Below are 8,687 nucleotides of genomic sequence, written 5' to 3' on the forward strand. Positions count from 1 at the left end.
TTCACGGCATTCACAGAAGTCTGAAGAGGAGAGTAATTACTACTTACCCCAGCTAAAGCTCTGTCTACGTCCGCAAACCCAAAACCCAGAACATGCGAGTCAAGAGGACCAGACTTCAGAGTCTGAAGAGGAGAGTAATTACTACTTACCCCAGCTAAAACTCTGTCTACGTCCGCAAACCCAAGGCCTGGAGGCTGAACACAGACATGGTCCGGTCATAATAGATACAGCTATCAGCGTCTGCTCCAATGATCATGACTCGCCTGAAGAGGAGGATCAAGTGGATGAACTGCCAGTAGCAACAGAAGATCTGGAAGAACCCTTACAGCCACACCAAGACTCTGTGGTGGACACAGAGCTGGGGGAGGGAGACGTCCCTACCCCTAGCACCTCGGCTGTGGTTGCTGAGTCCTCCCAGACACCCTGTGCCAAACGGCTTGTGAAACCTGTCCTACGCCTCAGTTATGACAAACTTGGACAACCGACTGACAGACCTGTGACGATAGTTTATAAAGGCCTGTGACACAGAGACCACAGACAATAGTGAACCAAGATTAACGTTAAGTTCAGAATCCATCTAAAGAGCCCAAGTAAGCAGATGTGTTTAGTGCACAGTAGGTTAGCCTGATAGGGACATCAGACGTTTAGCAGGGGGAGGGTGTAGCCCTGTGTAACTTCATATTAGTTTTTCTTATTAAGACATTTATATAAGTTTTGCTGTGAATATGTGTTCTGCATTTGATTTGTTGTTAATGAGTTAGATCATTTTTCCTGTGTGGTGATTGGTTTGGGGGCGGGAGCTGGGGATTGTGGTTAATCGAAGTCCTGGGGAGAGAGAGAAGAAGTCCAGAAGAAGACAGAAGTCCTAGGCTAACTGTTACCCCTTCAGCTCGGAGCGGTGGATTAAAGACTGTCGCTGTGTGGACTTTGTGATTACGAGGAGAGTGAGAGCAGCGGTTAGCTGAGCCCTGGAGACAACGAGGGAGAAGGAAGATTTCTGCCACATGGGGTCCTCTCTGGTCAGCCAACTCCCCGCCATCTTGTGAGCTTCTGCACTGTGCACTTGTCGGCTTCCACTGTATTTGGCCGCGACGCTCTCCAGCTTCGACCAGGCCTGCAACGTGTGGTTATTCTTGTTTTGTTTTTAATGTTGCCGGCTTGTGTGAGTGAGTGTGTGGGCCCACATAGTAATTAATACTTAAAGGTACTATAAAAGATTGATTTATTGAGTGTTGTATTTTTGAATATCTGTGTGAGAAACACCAGTAAAACACCATATTTTTGGTTAATGATTTTTTATTTTGTATTTCCCTGACCAAGATATCATTTATTTTAATAAATAGAATAAATGTGAAGGTAATTCATTAGAACATAGTTGTCAGTTGATTTATTTTAACTGCTTCTACAGTAAGGTATACCATTTAATATTGTATTAAAGGTGCCCTATTGTCCAAATTAAAGAGTGCATAAATACTTAAATTAGGGTTAACTAACACCTATAAGGGAATTAAAAGTTTACGAACCTGAGGGCGCAGCTCATGTAGAGGGCAAAGAAACGCTACAACAGCCGCTGCTGTGACTTCTTCACGAGAGTGATGGTGTTTCCTGTCCATTCAGTGTAGTTGTGGGCTTTGGCCTACGTTCTGGGCCTCCAAGCCTGTTTGTAGGCTTCAGGGTTGTGTTGTGGGCTCCGAGCCTGTGTTATAGGCTCCAGGCCTGCATTTTTTTACCCTGGGCCTGAGTTGTTTGCTTTGGCCTATGTTCTAGGCCTCAGAGCCTGTGTTTTGTAGGCCTCATGGTAATGTAATAGGCCTCGGGCCTAACCTCTGGGCTTTAGCCTAAGTTATGGGCAAGTAAAGGCCTACTGGAGTCAGGCTCCTGCTCCTAGAGAAGGCCTAGTCTGTTGTCAAGGAAGGCCTAATGCCAACAGGCTTCTGTTGCGAAGGACGATCTACTGGTATCAGGCTCCCGTTGTTAAGAAACTCACACAGAAGCGCTCACTCACTCCAGCACTAATATGCATCTTTTTGCCACCGCTTCTCACAATGAATGCTTCTAGTAGTTTCGGGGACCAGAATAGCACACCACACTCCCTAAGTATTGCCCCACACACACACATACACACACACACCGACATCTTTCGTACAGCTCTCTCTAACATGTTGTATGTCCCAACTAACTCTTGTACTCAATGCTCTGACTGATGATGAAGGCGAGCAAGTTTGACAAACTGCTGCTGCATCTTCTTCATCACCCCGTCTGTCTGTCTGTCTCTCTGTGTGTTATCGCTTTCAGAGAATTATGCACTCGTACTATTTTCACTCGTCCCCCCCCCCCCCCTCTCTCTCAGTAAGTTTGTAGACAGCAGCAGCAGCAAAGTTGGTGATGTACAGGACTTTAAAGCGATTGACTTACACTCTGAAATTGCAGCAGTGTCTGGATCAATTGGAAATGTGGGCCAAGGAATAATGGCAGGTTGAATTGAACTTGGACAAGTGCAAAGTGGGAAGTTAAATCAGTGCAGCAGCAGCAGCAGGACTTACACTGTAAATGGCAGCAGAGCCCCAGAGAATGTTGTAGGTGGACACAGAGACCGCAGAATAGTACGAGTGCATGATTGTCTGAAAGCGATAAACAGGGTGATGAAGAAGCAGTTTGTCAAGCTTGTCTTCATCAGTCAGAGCATTGAGTACAAGGCTTGGGACATCATGCTGTAAAAAAATTGTTGGTACATTTAAAAAAAGAGGGAGAGAGAGAGAGAGAGGTGGGGGGAGGGAGAGACTGGAGAGAGGGGAGGAGGGGAAAGAGTGAGAGGGAGAGAGAATGTTTACATACAAAAATTACATACAAACGCAGAATAAATTACATACAAAGGCACAATGCAATTTACGATTAAGAATAGAGAGAGAGGTCTCTCCGGGGGGGGGGGGCTGTGGCGTCTCACACACACTAACCACCCCCCACACACACAGGGTGGGGGGCGGGTGAGAGGGGAGGGAGAGGAGGGAAGGGGCGAGAGAGGAGGGGGAGAGAGGGGGAAAGCGGGTGAGGGGGAGAGTTGGAAAGGGCAGGGGGAAAGGGGGGAGAGGGGGGAGAGGGAAAGGGGAGGGGGGGATGGAGGGTGAGAGAGGTGAGGGGAGATGGAGGAGGGTAGGGAGGAGGGAGGGAGAGGAGTGGGGAGGGGAGAAAGGAAGAGAGGGTAGAGGGAGAGAGGTGGGGGGGGGAGAGGAAGGAGAGGGGAGAAAGGGAAGGGGAGAGAGGTAGAGAGGAGGGTGGGAGGAGTGGGGGAGAGGGGGGAAGGGAGGGGTGGAGGGGAGTGGAATGTGGGCGGAGTAGGGGTGAGGGGGGTAGTGGGGAGCGGGGGCAGAGGGGGGAGGGGAAGGGAGACAAAGGAGGGGGTGAGGGAGGTTGAGGGGGGGGAGTGGGGAGTGAGAGGGGTTTGAGGGGGGGAGGGGTAGAGTACATGGGAGAGGAGGGGGGAGAGAGGAGGGTGGGAGGAGTGGGGGAGAGGGGTAGAGGGGAGGGGTCAGAGGCGGGATGGGGAGAGAGATGGGGGCAGAGGGGATGGGGAGAGGGAGATAAAAGAGAGGGGGGTAGGTGTGAGGGGAGGGAAGGGAGACAGTAGAGGGGAGAGAGGAGGGGGAAAGGGAGGAGGTGGGGGGGAGGGGGAGGGTGTGGAGGAGGGGATGGGGGAGTAGTGGGGGAGGGGGGCAGAGGGGGAAGGGAGGCGAGAGGAGGTAGAGGGGGGGCTAGAGAAGAGGGGAGGCCGGAGAGGAAGGGGGAGAGGAGAATGGAAGCCGGGCGAGCGAGGGTGCTGCGAAAAGCGGAGAGAGCCCGGGGAGAGAGAGAGCTCAAGTACAGGGCCCAACTCTAGTAAACAACTCTCGGGAAAGCCGAGTTGAGGCTAGCATGTGTTGACCTCAGAAGCGCTCGGAAAGTCAGGGAAGCGCCTTCGGAAGCCGTCGGGATCTGCAGAACAGAGCCGACTTGCTCGTTCTTTCTGCATCTTTTGAAGAACCGAGGGGGGGGGGGGGAGGGGGAGGATAATGACGTCACTCCTGAAAACAGCGCGCAGCAGGTGGCGCGTTGAAAACTGCGCAGCTAGCCTTGTGACGTCATCAGCTGTTAACTTCAAAAAATATCTCAGATTGTTGAACAATTTTAGTAAAAAACTCGGGAAATAATGAATCACATTTTCTGATGAGGGGCTTTTTGAGATCATGAGGTAGATCTCTACCGGATTATGTACCGTTTCACCGTTAGCGCGTCAGGTTTTCGAGGAATCACACACACGGACACACACACACAAATAAATACATCCACATCCAAGATCAGTTTCATATTATAAATAGACCAAGTGCAGACCCGTTGGGTCTGTTCCCCCAATGTGTGGTTGTGGGGGAGGGGGGGCATGCGGCATCACACACACTAACTACCCCCCAGCACACACGCTAGCTACCCCCCACACACACGCTAACTACCCCCCTTGATATATTAATATTATTAATTTGCTCCTTTTACCCATTACCCGCCCTATCCACTTAATAATCTGCCGGAAATAGAAGGGGACCGGTGGTCAAATGAGATGGAGGAACTGAGTGAAATCCAGGTTAGCCGGGAAGTGATGTTAGGTAAATTGAATGGATTAAAGGCCGATACATCCCCAGGGCCAGATAGGCTGCATCCCAGAGTACTTAAGGAAGTAGCCCCAGAAATAGTGGATGCATTAGTGATAATTTTTCAAAACACTTTAGATTCTGGATTAGTTCCTGAGGATTGGAGGGATGCTAATGTAACCCCCCTTTTTAAAAAGGGAGGGAGAGAGAAAACAGGGAATTATAGACCAGATAGTCTAACATCGGTAGTGAGGAAACTGCTAGAGTCAGTTATTAAAGATGGGATAGCAGCACATTTGGAAAGTGGTGAAATCATTGGACAAAGTCAGCGTGGATTTATGAAAGGTAAATCATGTCTGACGAATCTATAGAATTTTTCGAGGATGAACCTAGTAAAGTGGATAAGAAGGAACCAGTGGATGTGTTATATCTGGACTTTCAGAAGGCTTTTGACAAGGTCCCACATAAGAGATTAGTATTCAAACTTAAAGCACACGGTATTGGGGGTTCAGTATTGATGTGGATAGAGAACTGGCTGGCAGACAGGAAGCAAAGAGTAGGAGTAAACGGGTCCTATTCAGAAAGGCAGGTAGTGACTAGTGGGTACCGCAAGGCTCAGTGCTGGGACCCCAGCTATTTACCATATATATTAATGATTTGGTAGGGGAATTTAATGCAACATCTCCAAGTTTGCGGATGACACTAAGCTGGGGGGCAGTGTTAGCTGTGAGGAGGATGCTAGGAGGCTGCAAGGTGACTTGGATAGGCTGGGTAAGTGGGAAAATGCATGGCAGATGCAGTATAATGTGGATAAATGTGAGGTTATCCACTGGTGGCAAAAAGAGGAAAGTAGACTATTATCTGAATGGTGGCCGATTAGGAAAAGGGGAGATGCAACGAGACCTGGGTGTCATGGTACACCAGCCCATTGCATTTAGCAGGAATGGTCTATTTTTGGCCGGGAGTGAGTGGGTGTGGAGCTCCGCTCTGTGACCTGTGCTGTGATGTTTGCCTGCCACGTGGTGACCGGAAGCGGCTCAACGCCTTCCAAGCCTCAATCTGAGCTCCCATTGGCCGCTGGCTCTGCCCGTCAGTGGGGGGGGGGGGGGGGGGGGGGGGGGGGGGAAGGGGCGGGACTTAGTCGCCGATCACGTGACGGTCACGCACTTTCACACCCGTTAAAAACATCGAAAACGGCCCGTGAGGCACAGCTACCTAAATTTACAGTTAAAAAAAAAGATAGAAACTAAGGTAAATACAAGAGGGAGCTGAAGGGGCAAAATAAGCGGAAGTTGATAGCGGACATTTTTCGTGGAGATTTAAAGATCCAAAATATCGGGAATTATCGCGTTTGCTCGCTGCATTTCATCAAAAGTAAGGCATTATTGGCTTTGTTATCTTTATTCATTTGTTAGATGAAAAGTATTAAAAGTTAGAAATCCTTCAGTAAAATTGCAAAATCGCCCATGGTTCTCGGGTGGGTTTTAACATGCGATATGAAAACGCTTCTGAAGCTCCATTCACCATTTAAATATCCGTGAATCATAAATGCGTCTTGAAATAAATTTTACTCAGACGCAAGCTAAGGAATGGTATAATTGTCAGCTGTTGATTTGACAAAACCAGGACATGTTTTGGCTAATAATAAAATGTCCTGATTTTGTCAAATCAACAGCTGACAATTATACCATTCCTTAGCTTGCATCTGAGTAAAATGAATTTCCAAACGCATTGAGAGTTTACGATTATTTAAATGGTAAATGGAGCTTCAGAAGCGTTTTCATTTTGCATGGGGTCGCCAGGAGAACCTTCCCACCGAGCCTCCAAACCTTTCCTCACCCAATTCTGCACCATCACAAAATCACCAGGATTGACCTTAATAGAATAAACCAGGGGAGGTAATTCACTGTATGCTGCTCGCACCCTGGAATGTAAATCTGTTACTGCTCGAGTCAAGGTCAGAACATAATTGGTCATCTCTTTAGCCATATAATGGAAATTGTCAACCTTTGGGTTATTTTGGTTCCACGGAGTTCCGAAGGGACGTCCATTTCAGCTGGGCTTAATCTTGATTTCCCTGAAGGCATGACATGCATCTGAAATAAAGCTACAGGGAGCAATTTAATCCAATTAATTCCGGTCTCAGCCTTTTATTTAGCCAATTTCGTTTTTAGGATCTGATTCGCTGTTTTGACAAGTCCAGCAGCCCGTGGTCGATAAGCACAGTGTAACTGCTGCTGGATGCCCAGCTGTTCACAGAATTCTTTGTTAATTTGCCCAATTAAATGAGCACCATACACAGAGCAAAGCCGAATTGGAATGCTGAATCTGGGGATAATTTATTTTCCAGGATTATACTTCTGACAAATAATACAACAGCTACTCACTTTCTGGGCTAAAGTCTGTAATCTTGGATGCCACCAAGTAGCCGAAAGAGCATTACCAATCGCTCTAGCACCACAGTGAGTGGCAAAATGCATGCACACCACAACCCAAACTGCATGAGAATCTGGCATACAAGTCTGCCCTGCCGGAGTGACGCTAAATCCTGACATACAATCTATTGTACATCCAAGCTGTTTCCATAATCTTATATTGCCTTCAGGAGCTTCTTCCTGCAACTGAATAATTTCCTGGATGGTTGGCATTGGCTTTTCTGAGGGAGAATTGTCACAGGAACTTTTAATCTGCCTCATCATCTTTGGCACTCCCACCTTGCGTTCCCGGGATACCTCCTTTACTGCTTTACAGCACAACGATTCCCCATGTCTAACTGGGTCTGGACCTTTGTGTGAGCACTACATTTCATTACCGAGATTTGCCTGTGTAGCAGCAGAGACTGTAATATATCGGTTACCAATTGCTTGTGAGATATTTGAGTTCCTGCTGAGGTCAGGAATCCTCGACTATGAATCCTCCATAGGTGTCCAAAATAGTGTACTACCCCAAATACATATCTAGAATATGTTTATATATTTATTTTCAGATCTATTCCAATAATACATGCTCAGATTAAAGCGAACAGCTCAGCCTGTTGGGCTGAAAAGGGTGTCTCGAAGGCAGCTGCCTTCCATCCTGGTCTATGATAGTGTAGGACTGACTCCCATGGCTACCTGGACTACACTTCTTCCCACCCTGCTTCCTGTAAGGACTCCACCCCCTACTCCCATTTCCTCCGAATACGCCGCATCTGCTCCCAGGATGATGCGTTCCACACCAGGGCATCTGAAATGTCCTCATTCTTCAGGGAACGTGGGTTCCCCTCCCCCACCATAGATGAGGCTCGCACCAGGGTCTCTTCCATACCCCGTAACACAGCTCTCTCCCCCATCCCCCCACTCGCAACAAGGGCAGAGTCCCCCTAGTCCTCACCTTTCACCCCACCAGCCGTCACATACAACAAGTAATCCTCCGTCAGTTTCGCCACCTCCAACGTGACCCCACCACTCGCCACATCTTGCCATCTCCCCCCATGGCGGCCTTCCGCAAAGAGCGCTCCTTCTGTAACTCCCTTGTCAATTCTTCCCTTCCCTCCCGCACCACCCCCTCCCCGGGCACTTTCGGTTGCAACCGCAAGAGATGCAACACTTGTCCCCTTACCTCCCCCCTCGACTCCATTCAAGGACCCAAGCAGTCGTTCCACATGTGACAGAGGTTCACCTGCATCTCCTCCAACCTCATCTATTGCATCCACTGCTCTAGATGTCAGCTGATCTACATTGGTGAGACCAAGCGGAGGCTGGGCGATCGTTTCGCCGAACACCTCCGATCGGTCCGCAATAACCAACCTGACCTCCTGGTGGCTCAGCACTTCAACTCCCCATCCCATTCCCCGTCCGACCTTTCTGTCCTGGGCCTCCTCCATGGCCAGAATGAGGACCACCGTAAATTGGAGGAGCAGCACCTCATATTCCGCTTGGGCAGTCTGCACCCCAGCGGCATGAACATTGACTTCTCTAATTCCTTGCTTTCTCCTCCCCTTCTCAGCTCTCCCTCAACCCACTGACTCCGCCTCTTCCTTTCTTCTTCCCGTCCCCCCCCCCCCCCCCCCCCCCCACCCTCACATCAGTC

Source organism: Amblyraja radiata (assembly GCF_010909765.2).
Source record: "Amblyraja radiata isolate CabotCenter1 chromosome 42 unlocalized genomic scaffold, sAmbRad1.1.pri SUPER_42_unloc_1, whole genome shotgun sequence".
In the NCBI taxonomy this organism is placed as follows: domain Eukaryota; kingdom Metazoa; phylum Chordata; class Chondrichthyes; order Rajiformes; family Rajidae; genus Amblyraja; species Amblyraja radiata.